This window comes from Dipodomys merriami, unplaced genomic scaffold (assembly GCF_024711535.1).
Source record: "Dipodomys merriami isolate MVZ:Mamm:240054 unplaced genomic scaffold, mDipMer1.0.p SCAF_6, whole genome shotgun sequence".
NCBI lineage: Eukaryota > Metazoa > Chordata > Mammalia > Rodentia > Heteromyidae > Dipodomys > Dipodomys merriami.
The window spans coordinates 45,398,929-45,425,874 of record NW_027206179.1 but is presented as its reverse complement, the minus strand read 5'-3'; the positions used below and the strand labels follow the sequence as shown (position 1 = coordinate 45,425,874).

Genomic DNA, 26,946 nt, shown 5'->3' with positions numbered 1-26,946 from the left:
CTAGTTCAATATACACAAATCAATCAACATACTTCAACACATCAACAAGAGCAAGGATAAGAACCACATGATTATCTCAATAGATGAAGAAAAAGCATTTGACCAGTTCTAAGACCTCTTTATGATGAGAGCTCTGGAGAAACTAGGAATCCATGGAACATTTTTTAATTTAATAAAGGCTGTGTATGACAAACCTACAGCCAGCATTATACTAAATGGTGAAAAGCTAAAGCCAGTTCCTCTAAATTCAGGAATAAGACAAGGATTTCCACTCTCTCCACTTCTCTTCAGTTTAATATTAGAATGTCTAGCGACAGCAATAACACAAGATGCAAACATAAAGAACATCCAAAGAGGGAATCCGTCTTTGCAGATGACATGATCTTGTATTTAAAGCACCCATGAACTCCACTCCCAAGTTCCTTGAGCTTATCTGAAACATTGGCAAAGTATCAGGATATGAAATTAACCCTCAAATATCATTTTTTTCTGTATGCCAATAATGAGAAGAAAACAGTTGAAATTAGAAAAGCAACCTTTGCCATAGACAGAGCCAAGACTAGAACCCATTCTGTGTGACTTCCTGACTATGACCTTTGAACCTGAGTCCCAGATCATCCAAAATGAACTTCAGCCATGCTCTCCAAGGTATTACACCCAATGTAGCTCTGGAATCATGACCAAGTTAAAGCTCATAAAGGGGAAGAAAAAAAAAAAAAAAGAAAAGCAACCTTTTTGTAACAGCTCCACAAAAAATAAAATACCTAGGAGTTAACTAAAAAAGTGAAGCACCTCTGTGATGAAAACTTCAAAACCCTGAAAAAGGAAATTAAAGCAGAAAAAAGGAAGTGGACAAACCTCCCATGTTCCTAGATTAGGAAGACTAACATTGTGAAAATAGCTATACTGCCAAAGGCTATCTTCAGATTCAATGAGGTACCTATCAATATTGAAATATCATTCTTCAGTGAAATAGAAGAAGCAACCCAAATATTCATATGGAACAATAAAACAACAACAACAACAAACCGAAGAGCAAAAACAATCCTTAGCAGAAAGAACAGTGCTGAAGGAATATCAATACCAAATTTCAAACTCTACTACAGAGTCATAGAAATCAAAACAACCTGGTACTGGCACAAGAACAGACCTGAGGACCAACAGAATAGACTGAAGACCCAGAAATGAACCCACAGACCTATAACCACTTAATCTTCAACAAGGGAGCTAAATGGGGGGGAGGTGAAGGTGGGGAGGTTGGGGGTGGAGAGGGGAAGGGATGGTATGGGGAAACAAAGGAGGAAGCAACAATGCATGATAAAAAATGTACTCACTATCTTGCCCATGTAATTGTAACCCCTCTGTATGGTATTTTCACAATAAAAAAAGATACATTTTCAAAAAAAAAAGTACAACAAAGACAGCCTCTTCAGTAAATGGTGCTGGCAAAATTGGTTAAACACCTGTAGGAAACTAAAACTAGAGCCTTATATATCACCCTGTATCAGAATCAATTCCAAATGGATCAAAGACCCTGAAGTAAAAGCAAATACTGTGAAAACATTACAGGAAGGAATACAAGAAATTCTACTGCTCCTTGGAATGGCTGAAATTTGCTTAATAAAGACCCAGAAATACAACTACAACGAATCAAAGAAAGGTTTCACAAATGGGACTGCATGAAATTGCAGAGCTTCTGCCTCCAAAGGAATAGCTAGCAAGATCAAAAGAAAGCCCATGAACTGGGAGAAGATCTTCACTAGCCATACAATAAACAAAAACGTATTGGTGCGTAGGAATAGAGGTCCAGCCCTCCCATATGGTTTCCATTTGTACCTTGTACTCCAAAGGAAGGTCTAGTACTCTCTGTAAAGCATGGCTGTAATTTTTTCCTTACAGCCTATTAGGATGACCTATCACTGACAAGGTTTGTGCTGGTGTATTTGTCTGAAGGAGATATCAAAGTCTGAAAGATTGCTGTTCTCCCCTGTCTTAAGTACAACCTGTTCTTCTCTTTTCTTTTTTCTTTTATCAGTGCATTTAAACATATAACACAATTTCTTAAAATCCTACTGATTGTCTGATGAAACTAAAGCATTTTAGATTAAAAGTGGATATATCCTATTCTTTTTGATTTGCTTGGTATTCAAAACTGAAAAAAATGAAGAGAACATTGGAAGAGTAAGTTTCATAAATAGTAATACTTTCCATTACAGTTATTTCAAGAACTAAGAAATGTTTTTCATACATACCATCAAATAGTACAAATAACAAAGGATAAACATTTAACACATTTTACACATAATTAGCATTTGTTTTCCTCCTAACACTTGTTTCTGATGCATTTATATGGGTTTATTAGATATGCATTAACTGTCAAGGTTACAAATAAACACATCAACAGTATGTAAATTTTTTTAAAAATCACATTAATGTCATTGCAGGTATATGTTTATACACTGATATTTGTATGCACACACATATACATGAGCTCCAAATTATATAATTATATAATAAATAATAGGAATAGTTTTAGATGTCCATGAAGAAACATATAAAACACACATACACACATCTGTACATTAAAAGAAAATAACAAAATTGTTTCTTATTTCTTCTAAGTATGCTTAAAATTTTGCATCAGTAGAGCTAGTTGATGTTTCTGAGAACTTCTTGTAATAATTACTATATCCTAAAGAATAGTTCTACATTTTGACACACCTTTCCTCCTTTATATGGTCTTCCTTCTTTCCTTCATTTTTCTCTTTCTCTTTTTTTTGTATTCCATTTCTCTTTCTTTCCATTCTTCTCTTTTCTATTTTATAGCTGGAAACTGAATTTTGAAAGTAGGTCTGTGGTTTCTTTGATGGAGATCTTGGAAGGGTGATGATTATGGACCTTTAAGACAAGTATGCTTGTGTGGAAACCCAAGGGAACTTGAAGTTCCCTTTCAGCACAGGGGTTTTTCATATGTAGCAAAACTCTAAATAATTCCAAGTTTCATTCATAGACTCAAAAATGACATTAAAGGCACAGGTTTTATTTTTAATCCTATACCAACTGCTTCTCCTACATATTTGCTGCTCCTCATCATAGAAGCAGAATGACTGTTGCAGCAACTGGAACCATGTTATTGCATCAGCATTCAAAGCTAGAGAAATGAGCAGGCAGAAAATAAGAGGTCTGGATTTATAAAATTACATTCTAATCAGAAAGGATGAAAAGAAAGGAGTAATGGAAGCTTAGTAAAGAAGAATGTACATTAAAAAACATGGATAAACCCAAAAGAAATTTCTTCTTCCTTTAGGTACCCTAGATTATGTTTGAACATTGAGTCAAAAATTATTATTGCTTGATGTAATTTTAATCTAAGAAGAATAAATATTTGCTTTGATTCAAGAATATATATGCTTGAGCACCTGCAATTGTGAGGAAAGACACAGCTGGTTATGATATCCATCAACTTGTATTTTTATTTGTTTCTATTAAGGCTCTCCAGAGAAAACACTAGAAATTTATTTACACCACCCAAAGCCATAGCATTTCTCTTCTAGATGATGTAGAGTATAATTGTATTTCCACGTTAAATTCTCTCCCCTGAAGATGTTCCTGTCCATTTGATGTATGAAACAGCATGATCTTTGAGTATGCTAAGAAATGTACCCACCTCCACTCTAAGTATGATGATGTCTTCCCAAATGAATGTGGACAAGCATCCACATAAATCACTTTGCTTTCTTTGTCCAGAGAGGCACAGATTTAGAAGTTAATCTCTAGTACACACCTTATTTGTGCAAAAAATAAACTTTCCTTACTCATGATCATACTTGTTGCCTTTTCACTCATCAAGGGAAGAACCTTTTCTGTTTAGCTACAGGAAAATTTTAGACCTTTATGGTGTACAAAAGAAGCAATGAGAGTCATCTGAAAGGAAGTAAGTTTTTACCTTATTATATTCTCAGTAAAGGCTCCAAGACTTTGGAGTGCTAGTGTGCCATTTGGGGCAGTGAATTGTTATAATACTGAATAAAAATAAATGTTGGCTCACTAATGTTTTCTGGCAAAAACTATGCCTGACGATAGAGCACTAGGTGATCTTAGCAGTTATCTACTTTACTTAGCCCAAGAATCAGGCATACCTTAAGGCATTACTTCATTAAAAAGAGGTTATATGTATCAGAACAACCAGCACTTATTCTACTTGTATTAAATTAAAATTTCAGAATGTTAATTTTAGCTAGGTTGGTATTCTAAACAACCAATTAAGTAAAGATAAAAACACTGACTTACAGATGGCCTATGTTTCATGCCAGTATTGGGTGGAAGTGGATAAAGATAGTTCTCATTGTCTGATAAATAATGGAGACAAGAAACCTCTCATTGTGTGTGTATGCATGTGTATGTGTATATGTTGTATATATATATATGATTCCACACACACATATACATAGCCATATATATATATACCCATATATATCCATATATATCTATATATCTATATCTATCTATCTATCTATCTATCTATCTATCTATCTATCTATCTATATAGTGTACATATGGATTTATCTTCAAGGAAGAATGTGCTGCATTCAGAACATAAAGCAAATCTCTGGAAGAGGCAAACTGTTTGCTGGTTAGAGGCTTAGAAAAAATGGTGTAAAGGAGTATTTGCAGAACTAACTTTTGAAAAAATAATTCTAAATAACAACAAACCTGCAACTAAAAGTGCTGCATTCAAGTTTACCAAAAGAAACCCCACTGCAAAAGTGATTTACAAAATCGAAAAGAAGGAAACTTTCTTTTTGTTCACTTCTTTCTAGACCTTGCACAATGGAATCATTAATAGAGTGGTCCACAACATCAATTATAAAGACATTAATGTTTTATCTCATTTCAGTGAACTTATTGAAGCTGACACACTCTGCTGAACATCCAGATTACCAACAGGAATCAAACAGCTTGAGAAGACCAGTCAGCTTTGTTGTTGTAAGTGTGGACTTTGAACACTTCTGTCATAGTTGAAATGGCAAATTGATTTATCTACAGCAGACATTAACTGCACATTGTGGATGCCTTCTCTGCCTTTACATCTGCAAATAGTCATGTCTTTCATTAAATAGATAATTACAAACAAAATTGTTTCCATACCAAATTACTTTTGCCTATGCAACATCTCTCAGAATTAAAATAAATAAATAAAATTTCATTATAATAATTTATTACTTCTCAATAACCCTGTGTACTTTATTGTTTAAAACTTCAGTGTTCAAGAGCCTTGTGAAATGTGCTAACATATCAACTTGAATTAATAACAGAAAATTTGGAAATACAACATTTGAGACCCAGTTTGAGTGAATTACTCTCAAAACAATCTGAACCTTTAAGGCAGAGCATTGGTTAAAAAATTGTAAACTGAAAGAAATGTGTGTCAAAAATCAGCACAAAGAAAAGCAATTGTGTGTCTTGATCAGAAAACTAAAAATCGTGCCTGTATATTGAAGGCATTTCATACCATTATAGTAGATTTATCTGTATTTTTAAATAGCTAAATTAGTAGGTAAAGGATCTATTGAGTGTAATTGAGGCATCTTTTTTTCTATTCTTCAGGTTTATTTTTTTATTATTTTAGAAGGCAATCTTTGCCTTTCTTCTAGTTTTATGGAAAAATGCAAATTATTCTGGGAGTCAGGCACAAACAATGGTCAAAGAGCATAAAGAGGAGGACGTTATCAAAGAATGTTCTTATTCCATTTTCAGAGCTCCTATCTAGAGTCACACTTGCAGAAACTTTCTATTGCTTTATATTGTGAGAAATATATCTGTCTACATCCCATTTCTATCCCATTATTAAAATTCATTGACCAAAGAACAGCTAAAGAACAGTTCCTTATGGAACTCAAACTTCAACTTAACTGACTCACCTACATCAGCCTAGTAGCTGTTGCTTCACTATAATCACTCAACTCCATGAACTTAGGGACTGTTTCTCAACTATAATGCAAGGTAGATGTACTCAGTGCTTTTCTGTTTTACAATTCAATAAAAATGATGATATTCAAGGTAATGTATCCATGTATAAGACTGTTTATATTTGCAAAATTCACAGGAAGAAGTGAGAAACACCTGAACTGTTTTTTTTTTTATTGCTTCCTCTCTTCCAGTGATCTTTGAGTCTTTTCATCAGTTTGTCTGGTAGTCAATACTAATAATATTGTAGTTACTATTTAAATACAAAATATAATAAAATGACACATTTCAGATGGAGGATGGGGGAAATGAATATGTATTCACATAAATACATGTGAATTCCTTGTTTGTCTTGCATATCCAAGAATTATAAAACCTTAATTACAAAGGGATCCAGCTTTACCTTCAGGACCCATGAGTACAAAGGTACGCACAGGTTCAAGAAGAGACTTTGAAAATTACTGCCAAAGTAATCTGTTCTAGGATCAATAATCCTGTATTTTAGTAGAACATGTGTCCTTTGTATTATCCGAAATATTACAGGACAATCCTAGAGAATGCAGTTGGCTGTTTTCCTAAATAAATTTATTTTAAGAGAATTCTGTTGTTGACCCATATACTTATGTACAAGAAATGGTTGTGAGAAAATGGAACTAATTTAAACTGTATTTTTTTACCTGAAGTTTGAAACAATATAAAAGGTTAATATTATTTGAAGAAACAGTGGTAATTTCAGATACATACTAGTAGAATATGATTTAAATCATTAAAGGTGACTAAGTAGATTAAAATGCCTTTTAAAAGCAATAGTGTAGTAGCTTTTGTCACAAATCTTTTGGGAACATGTTTATGTTATCAGGAATATATTTAGCTTGTTGAGGACCAAAAAAAATGTACTACATTAATGCTGGAGATGTATCTCAGTGTTAGAATGCCTGCCTAGCCTGTGGGAGGTTCTAGGTTCAATACATAGAACTTCAAGTAAAGTATCTATTAAATTATCAAATAAAAGTATTATCAGAGAACACTAGGTCTAATCTGAAAGTACTAGACATTACAGACTATCAGATGTAGTGTTTGAAATTGAGTTACAAAAAAAGAGATATCTACAATTTTAAATAAAATTTTCACTTTGGTGGGGGTGGTGGGGAAGTTGGGAAAGGATGGGAAAGGGAAACAAAGGAGGAGGTAACAATGCTTGATAAGAAATGCACTCATTACCTTGCTCATGTAATTGTAACCCCTCTGTACAGAATTTTCACAATAAAAAAATGTACTGACTTAAAAAAAAGATGGAAGATGAAAAAGTTTCAGTAAACACATAACATCTCTCTGTCACAACTTGTTTCTGGATGAATTTTGGCTGTTTCCAGAGAAGAGTACAAAAAGAAAAAGAATTATTTTTAAAGAATTAAAAAAAATTCAGTGTTTTTACATGGAAATAGACATTGTTTGGGGAAAAATAAGTATTAAAACAAAGGACTGGAGACATTTGATCTTTGAATACTCTCAATGCTACTACTTCACTAACCCTCTGGTTCATTTTTGTTTTGTTTTTTAGTAATAACAGTTCTTTTAATATTGACAGATTATTTATTAAAAATTATGCATGAGCCAGGCACTGGTATCTCACGCCTATAACCCTAGCAACTAAGTAGCCTGAAATCTGAGAATCACAGTTCAAAGACAGCGTTGGCAGGAAAATTCATAAGACTCTTATCTCCAATTAAGCACAGAAAAAGCCAGAAGTGATGCTGAAGCTCAAGTGTTAAGAGAGGTAGCCTTGAGCAAAAAGGAACTAGGAACAGCATCCAGGCCAGTGTTCAAGGCCCAGACTTCAAGGCCCAGGACAGGCTAAATAAATACATACATACATATCTTAAGACCTCACTAGAAGACAATGTTCTTAAAATAAATGAATAGATAAGAAAGAAAGAAAAGAAAGAAAGAAAGGAAGGAAGGAAGGAAGAAAGAAAGAAAGAAAGAAAGAAAGAGAGCGAGAGAGAGGGAAAGAAAGAAAGAAAGAAAGAAAGAAAGAAAGAAAGAAAGAAAGAAAGAAAGAAAGAAAGAAAGAAAGAAAGAAAGAAAGAAAGCAAAGAAAGAAAGAAAGAAGGAAGGAAGGAAGGAAGGAAAGAAGGAAGGAGGGGAGAGAGAGAGAGAGAGAGAGAGAGAGAGAGAGAGAGAGAGAGAGAGAGAGAGAGAGAGAGAGAGAGAGAGAGAGAGAGGGAGACAGAGAGGGAGACAGAGAGAGAGAGAGAAATTGAAAAAGAAAGAAAAGATTTCAGATCTTTCCTGGCTAGAACCATGGAAGGTGCCGAAGAGGAGAAAAGGAAGGTTCCTGCTGTGCCAGAAACCCTTAAGAAAAAGCAAAGGAATTTCACTGAGCTGAAAATAAAGCAGTTGAGAAAGAAATGTGCCCAGAAGATTCTTCGAAAGTCAAGGAGGAAGCTCATCTATGAGAAAGTTAAGCACTATTACATAGACCACAGGCAAATGTACAGAACTGAGATCCTAAAGACTAGAATGGCCAGAAAAGCAGGCAAACTCTCTGAACCTGCAAAACCTAAATTGTCATTTGTCATCAGAATTAGAAGTATCAATGGTGTGAGTCCAAAAGTCCGTAAGGTGTTGCATCTTCTTTGCCTTCATAGTTCTTCAAGAGCAACTTTGTTAAGCTTAATAAGAGTTCAATTAATATGCTGAGGATTGTGGGGGTACTCCTATTGCATGGCGGTACCCAAACCTGAAGTCAGTAACTGAGGTCATCTACAAGCGTTGTTAAGGCAAAATTAACAAGAAGCAAATTGCCTTACAGATAATGCTTTGATTGCTCGATCTCTTGGTAAATATGGCATCATCTGCATGCAGGATATGATCCATGAGATCTGTACTGTTGGTAAACGCTTCAAGAAAGCAAGTAACTTTCTGTGGCCCTTCAAGTTATCTTCTCCACCAGGTGGCAAGAAGAAGACCACTTAATTTGTAGAAGGGGGAGATGCTGCCAGCAGGGTGATTCAACACATCAATAGGCTTTTTAGAAGAATGAACTGATGTGTTGCCATACTAGCTTGGTAATTGGGTCTGTTAATAAACAGTGATGCAGGCAAATTAAGATGTATTGGGGATTCTTTTATTAGCTTTCCCCTGCTTCTCCTAACTATACTGGTAAATCTTAATGTCCAGAAAATTTAAGTTGTTGAAAATTCCATGTCTCAGACTTTGACTTGACTGTAAACTACCCTGTTTTGTTATTTTTCTATTATATATGTATATATATATATATATATATATGTTATGAATGTTAGGCAGTAAGAAATGAAAGCTGTACCTATGAATGAAGGTTATTTCAGAGTATCTTAATCATTTATGAACTTACTAAAAACTTAAAGTGGATATTGTTGCAAGTAACAGGAAGTAGGTATTTTTAGTCTTCATTGATAATGCCAAGGATCTGATGAAATGGGAAATAAATACCTTGTTAGATTTGTTAAAAGGATTCCAGTTTCCTTCATGTGCAATTTAATGTCATTCTATATTGCTTCCAGAAATATAAACTTTGGGGGGGCATATTTGGAAGTTTTTATTCTTCTTCTGCTTTCAGCAATGACTGTAGTTTTTTAAGGGGGAAAGTTGAGCTTATATATTTTTTGGAAAGTCTCCAGTTGAGATTACTTGTATTGGTTTACTATGTTTTATTCATGCCTAAACCCACATACTCACACATACACATAAACATAGCAATTATTTTCTACTTTATATTTCCAGAGACTTTGCATATTTATAAATCCAGATGAATGTATTGATATGTACACTCTCATTACAGGTTATTAATTTTATGAATTAAAGAATTTGAGAGTAGGGGTTGAGGCCTTGGCTGAGTTGGTTGAGCACTAGTCAGTGAACAAAAGCATCAGGTAGCAACTTCACGTCCACATCTCACATCTAAAAATAAAAATGAATTTGGAAATATTTCTTATTTAAATGCCTTCCAATATATACATGTGATAATAATGTGAGAAAATTTCTATTGAAATGGTTCTCTCCATTTTTTGTAATGTCTGGTATATTGAATACTTTGCCTCCCACAGCACAAATTACTTACACACCATCTTATAATTTAATGAAGTTGGCTTCTGTATTGGAATAAAGAAATGGACTATCAAATAAAAGGTGTTCAAGATTTTAGCAGAATGGATTATACTTCAGCATCAGACACTAAATATAGACCAGACACCATGGTAAAGGTGTTACTAAACTTTTTGGGGTGAACTATTAGATGAGTATCATTCTTGATCTGTTTTCTTGCTCCAAAATATACTTCACACTCTTAAAATGGCTTCAGATTGTGTTACTAATGAAGACATATTTCCAGACATCTTGGGTCACAGTTTGATTTCAAACTCATGGACAATGCATTGCATTCTTCATTTCATCAAAAAGGAAAAAACCAAACCAAACAAAATGAAAAATTATACAACCTGGTATATTTTCTTAACTCTCTACTGTCGTCCTCCAAAGACTGTCTTGTTCTCATATAGGCAGTCATTTTCTTTCTGATGCAAATTCTATAGAATTTCTAGATTCTACCTTCTTTTGCCGTTCCTCAAAGTGCTACTAAAACAAGGGACATATTTTACTGAAGATACTCAATAATGGCAAATGGCTTTTAATGAGAAAGTTATGCTGTATACTCTGAGTTTTAACAAAAGAAAATGCCACAGCACTTTTCTTAGATTCTTGATTGCCCTCTTTCCAAACTAATACTGAGAGTGAGGATCCCTCAGTAAGCTGCTCCATAACATCTAGCATCTCATTCACAGAATTGCCTGATTTCTACAGCACAAAATTTACCACTTACCTTTGCAGACCAATTTAAGTAATGCAAATGTACACAAATTGAATAATTGAAGTATGGTCTTTGCAGAGGAAAATTCAAATATAGCAATTCCTTAGAAAAATTTACAGTCCAGCACAATGGATCTTAGAAAACTGGTATGTGAAAGGTTATGTGGGGAAACATATAGGGAAGGGGGTTAACAAAAGAAGAGACAAAGGGGCAGGGAAAGAATGCAGTTGTGATATTTGGTACCTATCCTATGAAAGTATGAACACTGAGGGGAGCAGTTGGTTTGGGAAGCATGTATAAGAAAAATGAAAAACACACTGTACTTATAAACTGGTTCATTGAATAGTAACTCTTCTGTTCTACTAACTTAAAGATAATAAAACATAATATTTAAAGATCCTCTTGTTGTTCTGCGGTTTCAGAAGCATGAATTAGTTAGACAGAAGCATTAATATTTTGCTGAAATAAAAGAGACATTCCCCGTAAGATTTTTTTCTGTCTACCTAAGCTAACCAGCTCAAATGTATGTGCATAGCTTTAGAATAAATACCTCTTTTACAAAATCTTTCAATGGATCTTACAGAAGTTCTGTACCTTCTCTTCATATACTATTAGCTGTCATGAAAACTAAAAATTACTTGCCAAATGAGAGAAAAGAGTAACAACTGACCATAGTTTTCATTCAGAAAAGTTGTGTTAATTATATGAGATGCTACATGAAAGTGTTATGTCACAAAATGTGTGCCTAATACATTTTTTCTTTTCTTTTGTTATCCTTTATTCTCTGTCTCATTTAGAAGTTTTCTTGGGCTTAATTCTCTCAACACTCATTTTTTGAGATTGCAACCTAGAATTTCTTACTTTTTCTATCATGTGGCACTCAAATATAAGAAGTTTGAAGTACTGAAAATGATGGGTATACATTAGAAATACTGTTTACCCAAGTTTTCATGGTGTTTACGAAAATTTCACTACTCTTTTAAAAGAATTTCTGTATGATTCTCTCTAGACACATTTACATCTCTGACTTACTTTATTGTAGCTGTTCCTAGACTGTAACACTCACTAGAAATATACTCCCAGTGTGGCTTATTAGTTAATGAAATTACTACTTTAGATGAACATAATACACAATGCTTTAGATAGGTGAGCAGCCTAATTGCTTTTCAACACTTTTTTAAACTGGCTCAGTAACAAAGGGTTGAATCTTTAAATTATTATTTTCTCTTCTATTAATTACCTTGTCAACATATCTTTCAAATAAATATTTTTTCCTTTTATCCAATGTGGCCCTGTTATTATTTAATAATGTCTGTAAATGATCATGAATGCCTTTTTCCTTGTCTATCTTGCAATTGTTTGGTAAATTGTGGGATGGTAAAAAATATTACAGTATTCTACTTCAAAGAACATTGGCCAGAGACATGAGAATAGATTATATTAATGTATTCATCCTTCCTTGTGACTATTTGTGATGAAAATTCCTAAACTCTGTACCAAAAGAACTTCAAGTTCCTGCAACTGCATCTAAATAGTATAAAACTTGGGGCTGGGAAGGTGGCTTAGTAGTAGAGTGTTTACCTTGCATGCATGAGGCCCTGAGTTCGATTCCTCAGCACCACATAAGCAGAAAAAAAAAAAGCCAGAAGTGTTGCTGCAGCTCACGTGGTAGTGCGCTAGCCTTGAGCTGAAGAGCTGAGGGACAGCGCCCAGATCCAGAGTTCAGACCCCCATGACCGGACGCCCCCAAAAAATAGTATAAAACTTTTCTTCTTTTGTATCTTATCAAAAATCTATATGTCTTCTTGAGGGACATTATCTAGCTATATTCAGACTAAACAAGCACTGCACATACAACATAAAGTTTCTAAAATAAAAAAAATCCAAAATATGTAATTGATAGATAACAAGAAAGGGAAATCTTGGGGGCTTGTAAATTGCTAACATTGACAATAGACAAAGTCACTTTGAAAAGGAAATCCTTAGCATAAAATGTCTGCCAAATTATACTTCTCTAACCAGAGTTTCATGGAGAGAAACAACTAAACTAGCTGCAGGGGAAGCAATGGCAGCCAAAAAATGTTATTGGTTGATTATAGTACATTAAGAGGTTTTTTTTTTGTTTTTAAATCAAGCAAACAGTGGGGTGCTGGTAGCTCACGCCTGTGGCTCACGCCTCCTCAGGAGGCTGAGATTTGAGGATTGCAGTTCGAAGCCAACACAGGCAGGAAAGTCCGTGAGACTCTTATTTCCAATAAACCATTAGAAAACCAGAAGTGGCACTGTGGCTCAAGCGGCAGAGCACTAGCCTTGATCTGAAGGACATAGGGACAGCACCCAAACCCAGAGTTCAAGCCCCACAACTGACCAAAAAAGAAAAAAGAAATTAAGCAAACAAAAATATTAAGTAAAAGTCAAACTGAATAAGTAGCAGGAAATGGGTATTTGCAAAAGGGGAGGCTGGATCCAAGTGAGAAGAGTAGAAGAATGAAGGAATAGGAAAGGAGGAGAATTGAGGATTCATTGCCCATACCACAGAAATGAGAAAAATAACGGAATAGTTGGTTCAAGGGGCCCAAATATATGGAAAATATTACACAGATCAAGATGCACTGTATACATAAACTACTTTATTAAATGACCAAAAAAAGATAGTCAATACATATCCTTAAATTTAAGAAAGGTGAGAAGGGATGGGTCATTAGTGGTGGATGAGAAACTTCTAAGCGTAAGATTGATAAAGATACATTGAATTTTGTTTTGTTAAATGGCAACTCCTTTATACAACCACATAAAGATAATAAAAAATATACACCCACCAACAGAAACAAATAGCTTGGGCATTTATTTAATCATTGTTAATATATTAGAAATGTGTAAAGATAGTTCCAGAGGCATGGACCTATATAAAAAGTGCAAGATATGAGAATTTGGGTAGGAATTTGGGTTGGAGGGACAGGCAGTTGCCTAGAAAGATGACTGTACTCCAGCAGAAACAGAATTCCCAAATTCAAATGATTGGTTTCTGAAATACTGGGTCCAAAGCCTCTCCAATCCTTGAACACACTCTTAGAGAAAGACCCAACAGATGTTATAATACCTCCTAGCAGATATTCTACCACAAACAGGCAGGTATTTGTTGATTTCTTAATAAGACCAGTGTTGTGGATTTGGGAGATTTAAATTACCAAGACACAGTCATATGGTTTGTGTCTTTCATATTGTTTACATCTGGTGGTTATCATTAACTTGCTTGAAAATTCTTAGTACCGAGATGGTGTTTATTAGATTTCTCAACTGTAAAATCATTAATTGTTTCTTTTCCATCCTGTAGTCATTGGAAACAAATCAGTCTGTTCTCCTTCTTTACAAAGTGAAGAATAACTATTCTATTCATCCTGGAAAGTACTAGTTGTAAATGACTCACTGTACTTTTCCTGAACAAAATGTTTCTTTCTTTCTTTTTTTATTCAGTTTAGTTTACATATATCAATAAATATTTATAAGTGTTATCAAATTTTGAATTTGAAAACAGTACACTAGAAAAAACCTTTTATTCCATTTCTTAGAGTTCATTTTGATAAGCATCATTTTATATGGTCATTTGCACATATTGAGCCATTGTGATACTCTGCTAAGAATCCTAGACATAGTCTGGTTATTACAAAAGACAGAAACCATTCAGCCTATGTTTCTTTGAGTCTGACTTACTTCACTTAATACAATTTTCCCCCAAGTGTTTCTATGGCAATGCCATTCTTTCTGATGGAAGCATAAAATTCTATTGTGTGTATATACCATATATACACTCATCTACTCAGGGACATCTGCACTGATTCCATTTTGTAGGTATGATAAATAGTGCTACAATGAATATGGTTGGATAAATACCCATAAATGGGTAAAGGGGAGATTGGTTTAGTCTTTTGAGGAACTGTCACACTGCTTTCCTGATTGTTTGGACAAGTTTACATACTCACTAACAGGATAGTAGTGTTCCCTTTAGGCCACATTCCCACCAACATTTGTTATTAAGAGGCTTTTTTTTTAAGTGAAGTTGTGGTTCTTTCTTTCTTTCTTTCTTTTTCCCTGTTGACATTGTTTTTGATTTCTCTACCCATTGTCTTTTATATAAGTCTATCTCATTTGAGAAAGGAAGAGACAGTCACAGAAACAGTAGACAAAGGGTGAACCAATGCAGCAGTAATACTCATTGGCCACTGTTGGAAATGAACTTTACAACTTAGGGCAGAGGGGAGTGTGGGGAAAAGTGCAAGATAATGAGGGAGAGGGATGACACTGATCAAAAAGAAAGGTACTCATTATCTTACATAAATGTAACCCTCTGTGCATCACCTTTACAATATCTTTTCATTGAATTTGTGAAGTTTTTTTAAAAAATGGTTCCTTGGCCTTTTACCATTTGGTTCACATATAAACTTTTGTACACACGTGATAACAAAGTTCATTATTGTTTTGTTGGAACAATGGTTTTGAGTACTATTTTCTAATACTTGTAGATAATACAAGGTCATTCTGTGCATGTTTTTCCTCATCCATTTATCAGCTATGCCATGCCATCCCTCAGAAACTTGATTTCACCGTATGTCACTGATATCCGTGAAAATTACTTATATACATTTAAAGATTTCAAAGCTTTTTCTGTTATTTCTGTTGATGTAGAAAACTGCATGAATTAATGGTTTATATTTACATCTATTTTTTGTTTTCTAGATTCAAGACTTTACTCAAATTATACAGTTAATGAGCAGGATTTCCTCTACTTTGTAGTTATTCTGTTTCATGGAGTTTTAAATTCAGTTAGATCTAGAAACAGGCAGGAATCTAATTCCTTCTGTCACATTTTATATTATATCTTAGTTTTCAACTTAAATTCACAAACATTGAAGTTTACTCTATATACTATATTTTTATGGACCTTAACAAGTGCAAAATATTATATATCCATTATTTATATATTATTTAGAATAGTTTTATGCATCTAAAATATTCTATGCCTTCCTTTCTCAGCCCTGTCCATGAATCCCTGGAAAGTATTGGTATATTTATTATATTTTTAATATATGTTTTGATTGTAAAAATACTGTACAGATGGGTTACAGTTACATGAGTAAGGAAATGAGTAAATTTCCTGTTGAACATTGTTATCCCTCCTTTGTTTTTCCCCTACTATCCCTTCCCTCCCCCCAAAGTTGTAAAGTTTGTTTTCAACATATTGTCATATACAGCTCATTGTTACAATGAGTTAACCTGTATCCTTATTTCAGCATTTTGTTATTTCCCTTCCCCTCCCCAAATTAGAAAAATGTATATGCAGGATTCAGGGCACCGGAATCAAATACAGTGAAAACAGGGTTATTCCATGGGGGTAAGAACATACAAAATAAACAGAAAATCAAATAGTATATTATCAATATGTTTAAAAACAATAGCAAGAAAGGAACAACCACTTATGTCCCTATCTTGGGGTTCATTTCACTTAACATCATCTTATCTTACATGATCATATGTACATAGTTTCTGAGCTTTTCTGCTTGTCCTAGACATATACAAATTGCAAATAAGGGAAAACATGGGACCTGTGATTCCTTGGGCCTGTATAACTTCACATAAAATAATTTTTCCAAGTCTTTCCATTTCCTAACAAATGGAGTGATGTCATTCTTTCTGATGGAGGCATAGAATTCCATTGTGTGTGTGTGTGTGTGTGTGTGTGTGTGTGTGTGTGTGTGTGTGAATCACATTTTCTTGATCCATTCATATACTGAGGGGCATCTGGGTTGGTTCCATAACTTAACTATGGTAAATAATGCTTTGATAAACATAGTTATGCTGATAGCTTTAGTATGGTCTTGTATTGCTGGGTTCTAGGGGAGCTCTGTATGGAGTCTATTATTATCTTTAGTGTTGCTTCTTCTAGAATGAAAATGGAAAAACACACCTTTTACAGGTGTGTTATGTCACTTATTATTATACATTTAGGATTAACCCTGTCTTTATGTTGCTTGATAACTCATTTCTTTATTATTTATCATTTATTATTTATTCATGTGTTTAACAGTCAATGTCACCTCTTGGAAGAAATCTAACTTATGTTCAGTTATAGGAAATAATTATATAAACAATAATTAAGTTTTTCAGTAAACAAAATAATTCTGAATTATTTGCATAAATACCCATGAGAATGACTGTTACAGGGTAAGGAGCTTAACTTCAAATTGCTAATTATCCTGTACCATCTTTCATTTCTACAAGCAGTGAATTAATGTTCACGTTGTTCTATGTCTTTATTAACTACAGAAATTTTCACATTTTGCATAGTTATGTCTCTAACTTGGTCTATTGTATTTGTCTCAAACTTACCACCAACTTTACACAATGTACAGTATACATTTTTGTATGCATTATATGTAAATTGCTTTCCTTCAAAAAATTACATTTACTCTTTGCATTTATGTATATAACCTCATATTTATGTATATGACACATTTTTTCCCTAATGGCTATATTGGGAAGTGCCATGATTTAATAGGTCCTGCCCAGAACAGTTTCTTAGGTCATTGGTGGCATACCCTCCAAGGAGATTGTGGGACTCTAATCTCTCTGTCTCTTCCTGTTCTAGTTTGACTTGTGACCATATCGTTTTACATATATACTCACAGATATGCCACCTTCATGGTGGAATAAATCAATGGAGTTTTTTAATGTTCTTGAATTTCTCAAACTGTGAATGAAATAAACATTTTATCCTTATAAAATTGATTGTATCAGGTAATTTTTAGGCAAAGTTATCCAAGTTGGTAATGCAGGTTATACATGCAGGAAGTGTAGCTTCTGCCTGCTAGGATGTTTACCCAGTCTCCGACTCTCTTCCTTGGCTACAGTGTTCTGTTTCTTTGAAATCTTAATCCCTGTTGACTTTTACTCCCATTACTAAGATTGGAGAATGAAAAGGGCTGAAGAGAGAGAAATGTATTTCCCCTTGTATGATACACAGTTGTTTTCTCTAGCAAGTAAGCATTGTAACAAAGAAGGCTTAGGGTACCTTCCAAAACACTTGGTCTAGACATCTTCTGGCACATCAAGGTATATTGGATTGGAGTCACTGGCATTGATAATCACCAAACTATGCCAATCCTAAGTATAAAGACTGAAGATTTTATTAATCTCACAACAGTCTTTATCAGCCTCCCGTACTGCTCAGAAACACCATATAACTGTTCCTGGTTCTCCAGATAGTCTGATCTTGACTTTGATTTTGTGAGTATGCTATCTCTCTGGATTTTAGAGTGTCAGTGTGCTTTGTAACTTCAAAGAAAAAATGGTCAAAGAAAAATTATTGATTTTCAGTTTGTAAGGATAGAAGAGAAAACCTCCCAACTCTTTATGTGCTATCACTGTGACTAGAAGCCTTTTTTGATTTTTATGCAGTTTCAAAGCTAAGTATATATTACTATTTTTAAAAAATAACGCTAACAGTACATCTTAGAGGTGATGAGTATTAGAGACACTTAGGCTTTATTATTTTTTGAGAACACTTAAGTTTTCAAATTCTTTACATTATTTAAAGAATTATTTTTCCAATAATTCTGCTAAATGCAGTTATTTCATTGTTGCAATATTGAAAATTATACTACATTTTGGAATTGTTTACATAAAAATGCAGAGAGAGACAGGCTGGGATGTAGCTCAGTGGCAAAGCGCTTGCCTAGCAAGTGCAACGTCCTGGGTTTGATCCCCAGTACCAAAAAAAAAAAGAAAGAAAAAACAAAAAACAAAAAAAATGCAGAGAGAGACTACATTAACATTTTGAACCAATGGATAGAAAGTTGTTTATCCATATATGGGATTAAAGTGGACCTATTATAATCATTTTTGTACAGAAGATATTTATGCATCTAGTGAACAAGAAAAAAAACATATTTTTATTTACTTATTTTTTCTGAAAGTAAAGAGATAAGGATCTAGGTGACTAAAACCATCAGGTTCATGTGTGATCTTTCAAGAGATAAATATTTACCTACCTTTGTGTTTTATAAACTTAGAGTATTGTCTTCACCACAGGCTTTTTGTTACTTAGATTATAAAATGTGTGTAAGCATCAAAGTCACTATATATTCTTGATCATTAATAACTGTTTGTTGTTACTTTTTTTGAAAATTAAATTGACTAAACTTTTCCTAAAGGAACATGAGGTCACACATTCTCAATTGATTTCTATTATGTCCTGATCAAGAGATAATCTATAGAAGCTGAGAACTGTACTACTAGTTAGGAAGGATGTACTAATCATCTCTCCTCATAATCTACTATCCAGTTTGATAGTTGAGAAGTCAAACACAAAGAAATCTTAAATATTTTGTTTAGCCTGATAACATCAACATGTTAAATTATGATTCCAGTATACTCCTATTGGGCAGCAGTAACCTCAGTCTCATAAGTAATCTTGAATTTCATAGCATACATTTTATATGTATTAATAGTGTCAGTTTTCACAAAATAGAGAAAGACCAGCATGTCTGAAACATGAGGACATATAATTTGATTATCTGTGGTTTTATATGAAGTAAATGAAAATTAAAAACAAATATAAATGGCATATGTTTTGTGTAATAAAATTTTTGAACCAAGAGAAAAATAAGAAAATATTGGGTCTTCTAGTCAAATACACTTTCACAAGGAAACAAAAAGAAATATTTTAATGGTACATATGGGATACATATATCAGTAACAGGAGAAGCTTAAAACATGTGATTTTCCTAATATTAGCACCAGCAGAGACATAGCTGAATCAACATTAGATGCTGATACATTTGTAATTAAGAAAATAACTAAAATGACATCATAAATATATTTTAAAACATACTTTGCATGGATATGTTAGAAAATTTTCATTGAGACTACTTAATATATAAAATATTTCTTAATGAAAGAGGTCATCTAGATGAGAAATGATAATTGACATTTTAAAGCAATAGCATACAGGCTTATGCATATAAAATACCAGTATCCATATATATAATTGCTGTGAAATTACATTTTATCTGATAGATGACCTTAGTTAGATTTAATTGTTCATTCAGTGCTTCTTGATTCACCTGACTCTAATTGATAACTGAAGTTTGAGTTTAGTATTTGCTTCATAATCTGACATATGGAATACAATATTTTAGGAATGACTGGAGACCCAATATTTAAAAGTCATTGTAAGACTTACCTGAACGCCGGGCGCTGGTGGCTCACGCCTGTAATCCTAGCTACTCAGGAGGCTGAGATCTGAGGATTGCAGTTCAAAGCCAGCCCGGGCAGGAGAGACCGTGAGACTCCTATCTCCAATAAACCACCAGAACACCGGAAGTGGCGCTGTAGCTCAAGTGGTAGAGCGCTCGCCTTGAGCTAAAGAGCTGAGGGGCAGCGCCCAGGCTCAGAGTTCAAGCCCCACGACCGACAAAAAAAAAAAAAAGACTTACCTGATAGCATGGAATAATTGTTTTTCTTCACTTCGTTACAGAAAATGTAACCTATTATGGTAAATAGATTAATCACTGGAAATATAAGATATTCAACACAGAATATAGTAAACATTTGGGTAACAATTTATCATACAATGACTGTAATAGTCCTTTAAATATATTCTTAGCCCTGTTTACAAAAGGCTACATTTTTTACTATATTTGGATTTCTTATATAGAAATTTAGAATTAATATGCCTACATTGGTTGATAGTCTGACAAAGGAATGCATTCTTTTAATGAGAATAGGTCTAGGAATATGTCTTTCACTGCTGCTATTGGAATATGGATTCTACAATGCAATTGCTTTGAACTTTTATTCTCATACCTATTGCAGTATAACTTTGGACAACTATTCAATATCTCCAAGCCTTATACTATTTGGAAGACTGAATGTGATAATAATATAAAACCAGCAATAGAACATAAGATTGAAATATTCACAAGATCAGTTAAAATATCATCTGCATTTGTTTGTTTGTTTTTAATCTCATAAAATTGAAGAAAAAATTTTGTGAAAGCAAATAAGGTCCATGTAGAATAGATTTAAGATTAATTAATGTTACACACACTTGAACTACACAGACTGGAGGTCATTTTAAAACAACTTTTGTTATTCTAAACTGCTGTAATGCAAAAAAAGTTCCAGTTGTGTTGATTTTATAAGGATAAAAGAGGTTTATATTTTTATGATTCTAAAAATAAATTTTTTAATTATGAAACAATTGTACTTAATAAATTGAACTAAGATATAAGTGAAATAAGAGGAACTCATTCTCGTTAGTCTCATTTATTCTTGCTATTAACATACAAGGAGTTACAATGTGGTCTTTTAAATATTTTTATAGTAAGTGGGATGTACAGAGGGATTACACTTACACAAGTCAGATATTGAGTATATTTCTTTTTGAGCAGTGTCACCCCCTCCCACATTTTCTCCCAGTTTTTTCCCCTCCCAAATTTCCTCCCCCACAAGTTGTATAACTGATTCCAACGTAGTGTCTAGTGAGTGTCACTGCTGATTTAATTCATCCTTTGTCCCATCATTTCTGTTCCCTTCCCTTCCCCAAATCAGATAAACAGGCATATAAGACAAAAGGTACAGAAATCAACAACAAGGACAAAAGGGGGGAACAGAAGCAGCAGCAGCAGCATCAGGAGGAGGAGGAAGAGGAGGAGGAAGAGCAGCAGCAGCAGCAGCAGCAGCACAAATGAAAACAACTTTGGCAGATTCTACCTCACTCCAGCTAAAATGTCCGTTACCTTAAAAAATAACACTAACAGATACTGGTGAGATGTGGCCCAAAGAGAATGGAACTACATTGTTGCTAGGAGGGTAAACTTGCTCAACAAGTCTGGTAAGCATAGAATTCCCTTATGATCCAGCAATCCCACTCCTGGAAATTAATCCAATTGACCACAAATCAAATCACATTAAGTCACCAGCACAACTATGTTCATTGTAGCATTGTTTACCCTGGCTAAGAGATGGAATCAACCCAGATGCCTCTCAGCAAATGATTGGATCAAGATAGTATGATATATAAACACAATGAAATTCTACTCATCTGTAAGAAATAATGATATCTCCCTATTAGTAAGGAAATTGAAAGACTTGGAAAAATTATATTAATCAAAGTAAGCCAGACCAAAAGAACCATACTCATTTGTAATAATTAGAATGTGCCTATAAATCTATAAGTAAACCCAATGGATAATTCAAGACAAATAATTATACTTGGACATGATAAATTAAACAGGACTCTGAATATTCACAGAGTGAGACTAAAGGAGGATATTCTTAGGAGAGATCACAAGGTCTCAATAGCTATGTATGTATGATTATATAATATAATGCTTATTGAAATTAACTCTCAAAAAGGTAAACACTTTTTTTTTACAATGTGGTCTTGAGCAGTATTTTCAAACCCCCAAACTTGAAGAGGCAGGCAATATAAAGTGGCAAAATAATATAAAAAGAGTGCAAAATAATATAAAAAGAGATGGTGAATGTGTAAGCTGAAGACTGTATGCCCACTGAGAACCTTTTCAAATTGAAAAAAAAAGTTTAAATGTTAGTGTGCTTAAACAAGTCAAATCTGATGGACTAATCTGGCCCATTGGTCCCATTATAAGCAGCTTAACATGTTGCATGAGGATGTTAGACTGTAAAACAAATAACTTTGTTCACTACAGCACTTCTTTCTTTTTGCCTGAGGGAAAAATGCCTTGGTATGTTAGTACTTAGACAGTATATACTTCAAAGATGTGTGGCCCTGGAGGTTGAAAAATAATTTCTGAGTCCATACTACTAGTGATTCTAAGTCTACATAATAAGTTTTGGAAAAACTGTTGTTAGGAGATGACTTACACCATTTTTCCAGTGGGAATTGAAAACAAAACAAAAGGAAATTCTATCTGTACTTGAAATTTCAGAGCTATGTGTCTGCTCCCCTGGATTAAATGTAAGTGGAAATTAAAGCAAAACTGTAGAAAGCAGAAAGATATATTTTCAATAATATAGGGCAAACAGGTTGCATGCCACATATTATTTAAATATACACAGTGGATCTATTAGAAACAATTGTTATTATAAAAAGTTGAATTTTAGCATTTTCCAATCTAATTCCTAGAACTTCGCTCTCTAGCTGTGCTTCAAAAATTCTTCACCTTCAGTCTTTTTGTGTGGATCTGGTAGGCTGAGAATTGTGGAAGAACACTCTTACAACAGAAACTCTTGGTTGTGTATAGGTAAAACAACCTAACATTCCCTAGCCAACTTCTTTTCCATTATCTTTACAAATCTTGCCTTTACTCTGACCATATCCTCAAATCCATCTCCCTTTCCTGAGTTTAAGAATCACTTTCTACAAGGAAGTTCTTAGACAAGACGAGTCAGGTACACTCACATGATTAAGAAAAATTAAAAGTTATCCTAATATCTACCCAAACACAGCAGGCAGAAAACAACTGATGATAAAAAAAATTTAAAAAACCTATGGTTTGTAATTAAAGTGGTAATAATAAAGATTCTCTTTTGGTTGCAGATTTTAGTAGGGTACCTCTTATTAAAAATTAGCATTTCTCAGTATAGTTAGTTCATGTAGTTAGTTCATGTCAGGAGGATGAGATCTGAGGCTGGTGATTTGAAGCCAGCTGGAGTAGGAAAGACCTTGAGACTCTTACTTCCAGTTAACCACCCAAAAAGTCAGACATAGAGCACCTGAATTTAAGCCCTGACAGGACTGGCACAAATTAACTAATTAATTAATAGATAAATTAATATTATTCTGTATGTTTCCAGAGCATGTGTATGAATTTCATTAGACTCTCCAATATCTTTTGTGCCTATTTTGTGATAGTGATTATTTGAAGTAATTAGAATGCACATGTAAGCAAAAAAAAAAAGTATTTAGAACAGCTTTTAAAAGTCTAAATACAAAAATCTTCCCATGATGTTTGATTCTCTGGTATGAAAGTTAAATCAAAATTGTGTAGTTTGGAAGTAACCACTGACCATACCTTTATAAACAAAGGAAACACAAGACCTACTGTTATTATAGAAAATAATGTATTAAAGATATATTTTAATTATACCTGCCTTTTACCAATTAAACTTGTATGTGAACTAATTAACTAGTGTATGAACTAACAATATTTAATTCATATAACTTAAATGCACAAAATATTAGTAAATTTTTACAGTTGAAATTTTTCTATTATTTATTGACACCTTCATATGAGTATGAGGGACTGAAAAAGAGAGCAAAAAATATGATATGCTAAAAGGAAATGTATATGTAAGTGAAGCAGAAGAAATACAGTACACAGATATAGAAAGAGGAAATTGATGCCTGAAGTTGATTACAAATTGTTTATGTGTTCCTGGAGGAACAGCATTATGCTATGTCCTTCTTTCCTTTCCCATAGTTCCTCTTCTGCTAAGTTTAGGGTGGTAACTGAAAGACTATATTTACTTACCAATGAAGTAATCTAGCAACTTAAGTAGATGTCTTCTCCATGAATTGCCTAAAGGTATGAATAAAAATGTAAACCTGTAAAATATCAATAAAGCTGACATAAAACTTTTTGTTCCCCAAAACAGAAAGAAAAAAAGTGGATGGCCTTAGGGTAATATACTATGCCTAAAGGCTAAGCAAGTCTCCTGCCACTTATTATATTGGAGTATTATTGCATTTTGTCTATTAGAGACATAGTGCCCTTGAGATTTTACAGGGTTTTGAACATAAATCCTTCAGCTGCTAAAATTTTAGTGGATGCAGGCGTATATACAATGATGCTAATGTTCGTGAGTGGGACAAAATACAGGACTATTTCTTGAGATGCCTAATGTGAGTGTCAAATTACCAACCTCCACCATGCAAACAGGAATGCTAATTAAAGGGGTAGGACATGTTCCAGTTGTTCTAATCAAAGAGAGCTTAATCCTTCCATAAGCTGGCTGGCTTTGTTGGAGGAAATTCTGAACAACCTTGTTACTTTTGATAACTGTAAGCCACTGACTCATGGCCCCTTGACAGCTAGCTGAGCATGTAATAACATTTCTCTGTATTTGGGGACTGGCTTAGCTGGCTTTATAATAGATTATTGTGGATGTTAAAGTGAAATGTTAGTCTTTCTTTAAAGCTCTGTATTCCCCAGTAATTAAGGTTATAAAAAAGGGCACTGAGCACAATACAGTTTCAAGGTCGCCAAACACAGATATAACAGCCTTCAGTTTGTGTAAATAAGGTATTAACCATAGGTTTATTCTGCAATTGTGTCATGAAAAATAGCTTTTCGAGAGCAGTTTGATAGGGAAGTATTTTGAAGTATCTTAGAAATGTGTTTTTTTTCTACTAGCTTCAAAAAATTAATGACTAAAAGGAAAAAGTAACTGACATAACAGAGAGGTAGGGGGAAAGGATTAAATAATATAATAAAAAGAAGTTGAAAGCCTTCAGTTAAGAGAAAAACTAGCCACAAGAGCAAAACTTTATCCAAAGGATTTGGGGTCACTGGGTATAACAAGAACCTTGGAGAAATCTCAACCTTTGGCATGGAAATGTCTGGAGATTGCACAAACAAGGATTTCACTTTAACTTTCAAGATGCTGACAGTTTATCGGCTGTTTGTGTTCCCAATTCATTGTAATTGGGGAAAAAAAGTTAAAGGAAAAGTTCCCCTGAGAGAGACATTTGTTTCGAAAAAAGAAATTGGAGTAGTTTCATTCAATTTCAGATGTGATATTCGCTTAACGTTTGAGTCAGATCCTTATGTTAGTCATTTACAACAGGGAGAAATGTTTCATCATGTATTTCATAAGAAATGCTCCTTTGTGATGTTCAATTGCCATATAATTTCACAAGAAGAAAAAAAAGAAAGGCAGGCCAGATTTTTCTAGTTAAGTATTGTAAAGGTAATACAACTTTCTATATAGCAAAAGAGTCACACTGGTGGTGTGGATTTCTGTTGCAGAAGGACCTTAGTGTTGGGAAAGCATAATTCATAGTGTCAGTAAGGCAATCATATTTTCATTGTACCAGATAGGATCAGGGCAGATACTCCCCAAGGAGTGAACCTCTTTGCTTCAATTTTAAACTGATGAAAGGGAGGATGTGTGATGTTTTATCGTGCAGACAAAAAAATGTCACTCCAGTAATTGCTATGCGGGTGCCTAAGTACATGCTAAATAAAACTATAAATTATATTTCTCATGCATTAGGCATTAATTGTGTCTGCAGTTGCAGGAACAATTACCACCTAATATGTACTTTTTTTAAAAGATGGAAATAATCAGGAAATTCATACAGGTAATATTTTAAGAAAAAAATAAGACTGCTTTTCCTTTCAAGGTATTTTAAATCGCTACTTTACATATCTTCTAAGTTGAAAACTTAATCTTATTCAAATTCTTTCTATAAAAATGTTATACATAATACCTAAGGCTTCCATAATTTGTCAGAAAAAAACTATAATTAATAATGTAATGAAATTACTTAAAGTAACATGGTAGAATAAAATGAAGCTCACAAATCTTCAAGAAGTTACAGCCATGCTAGAGATAACCTAACTCTATCTTTTTTCACAAACTTATTCAGTTCAGTCTTTGATGTAAGACAGACACCTTATTCCAATGAGCCCAGTAACTTTTTGGGTTGCTGTTTCTGATCACCGTTTTCTGGACATGAACTCCAACTCACATTGCCATACAGTATCAGATTTTGGCCAATGAAAACTCTTCCTCAGAATTAATACATAATTTGAAAGCAAGAGGTGAACTTTTCCTATCAACAGTAAAGACATAAGCATCGAATTGCCATTGTCAGAGAGCAATTGTCACCGAGAGATTATCATGTGGAAGGAAACAGTCTGATGATATTCACTCAAATTCCTTCATTCATTCATGGTCATTTCTACCACTGAACTGTTAGGGAGTCAATTATGTAAGTTTATTTCTAATGCTCTTTAGTCTATGATGCTTTAGGCTTCTGTTTTCTCATAAATAAAGGAACTATGTAACATATATTTGTGTTCCGATCTTTTTTCTTTGTATTGTCATGGTGTATTCATTTACAAGACATACTCTACAGTATAAAC

At 33.8% G+C, this 26,946-nt stretch overlaps 1 pseudogene; it reads left to right on the top strand.

Moving 5' to 3' along the window:
* Window positions 1-8,271: 8,271 nt before the first annotated feature.
* Window positions 8,272-9,018, top strand: LOC138813524 (large ribosomal subunit protein uL30-like; annotated as a pseudogene).
* Window positions 9,019-26,946: the final 17,928 nt, after the last annotated feature.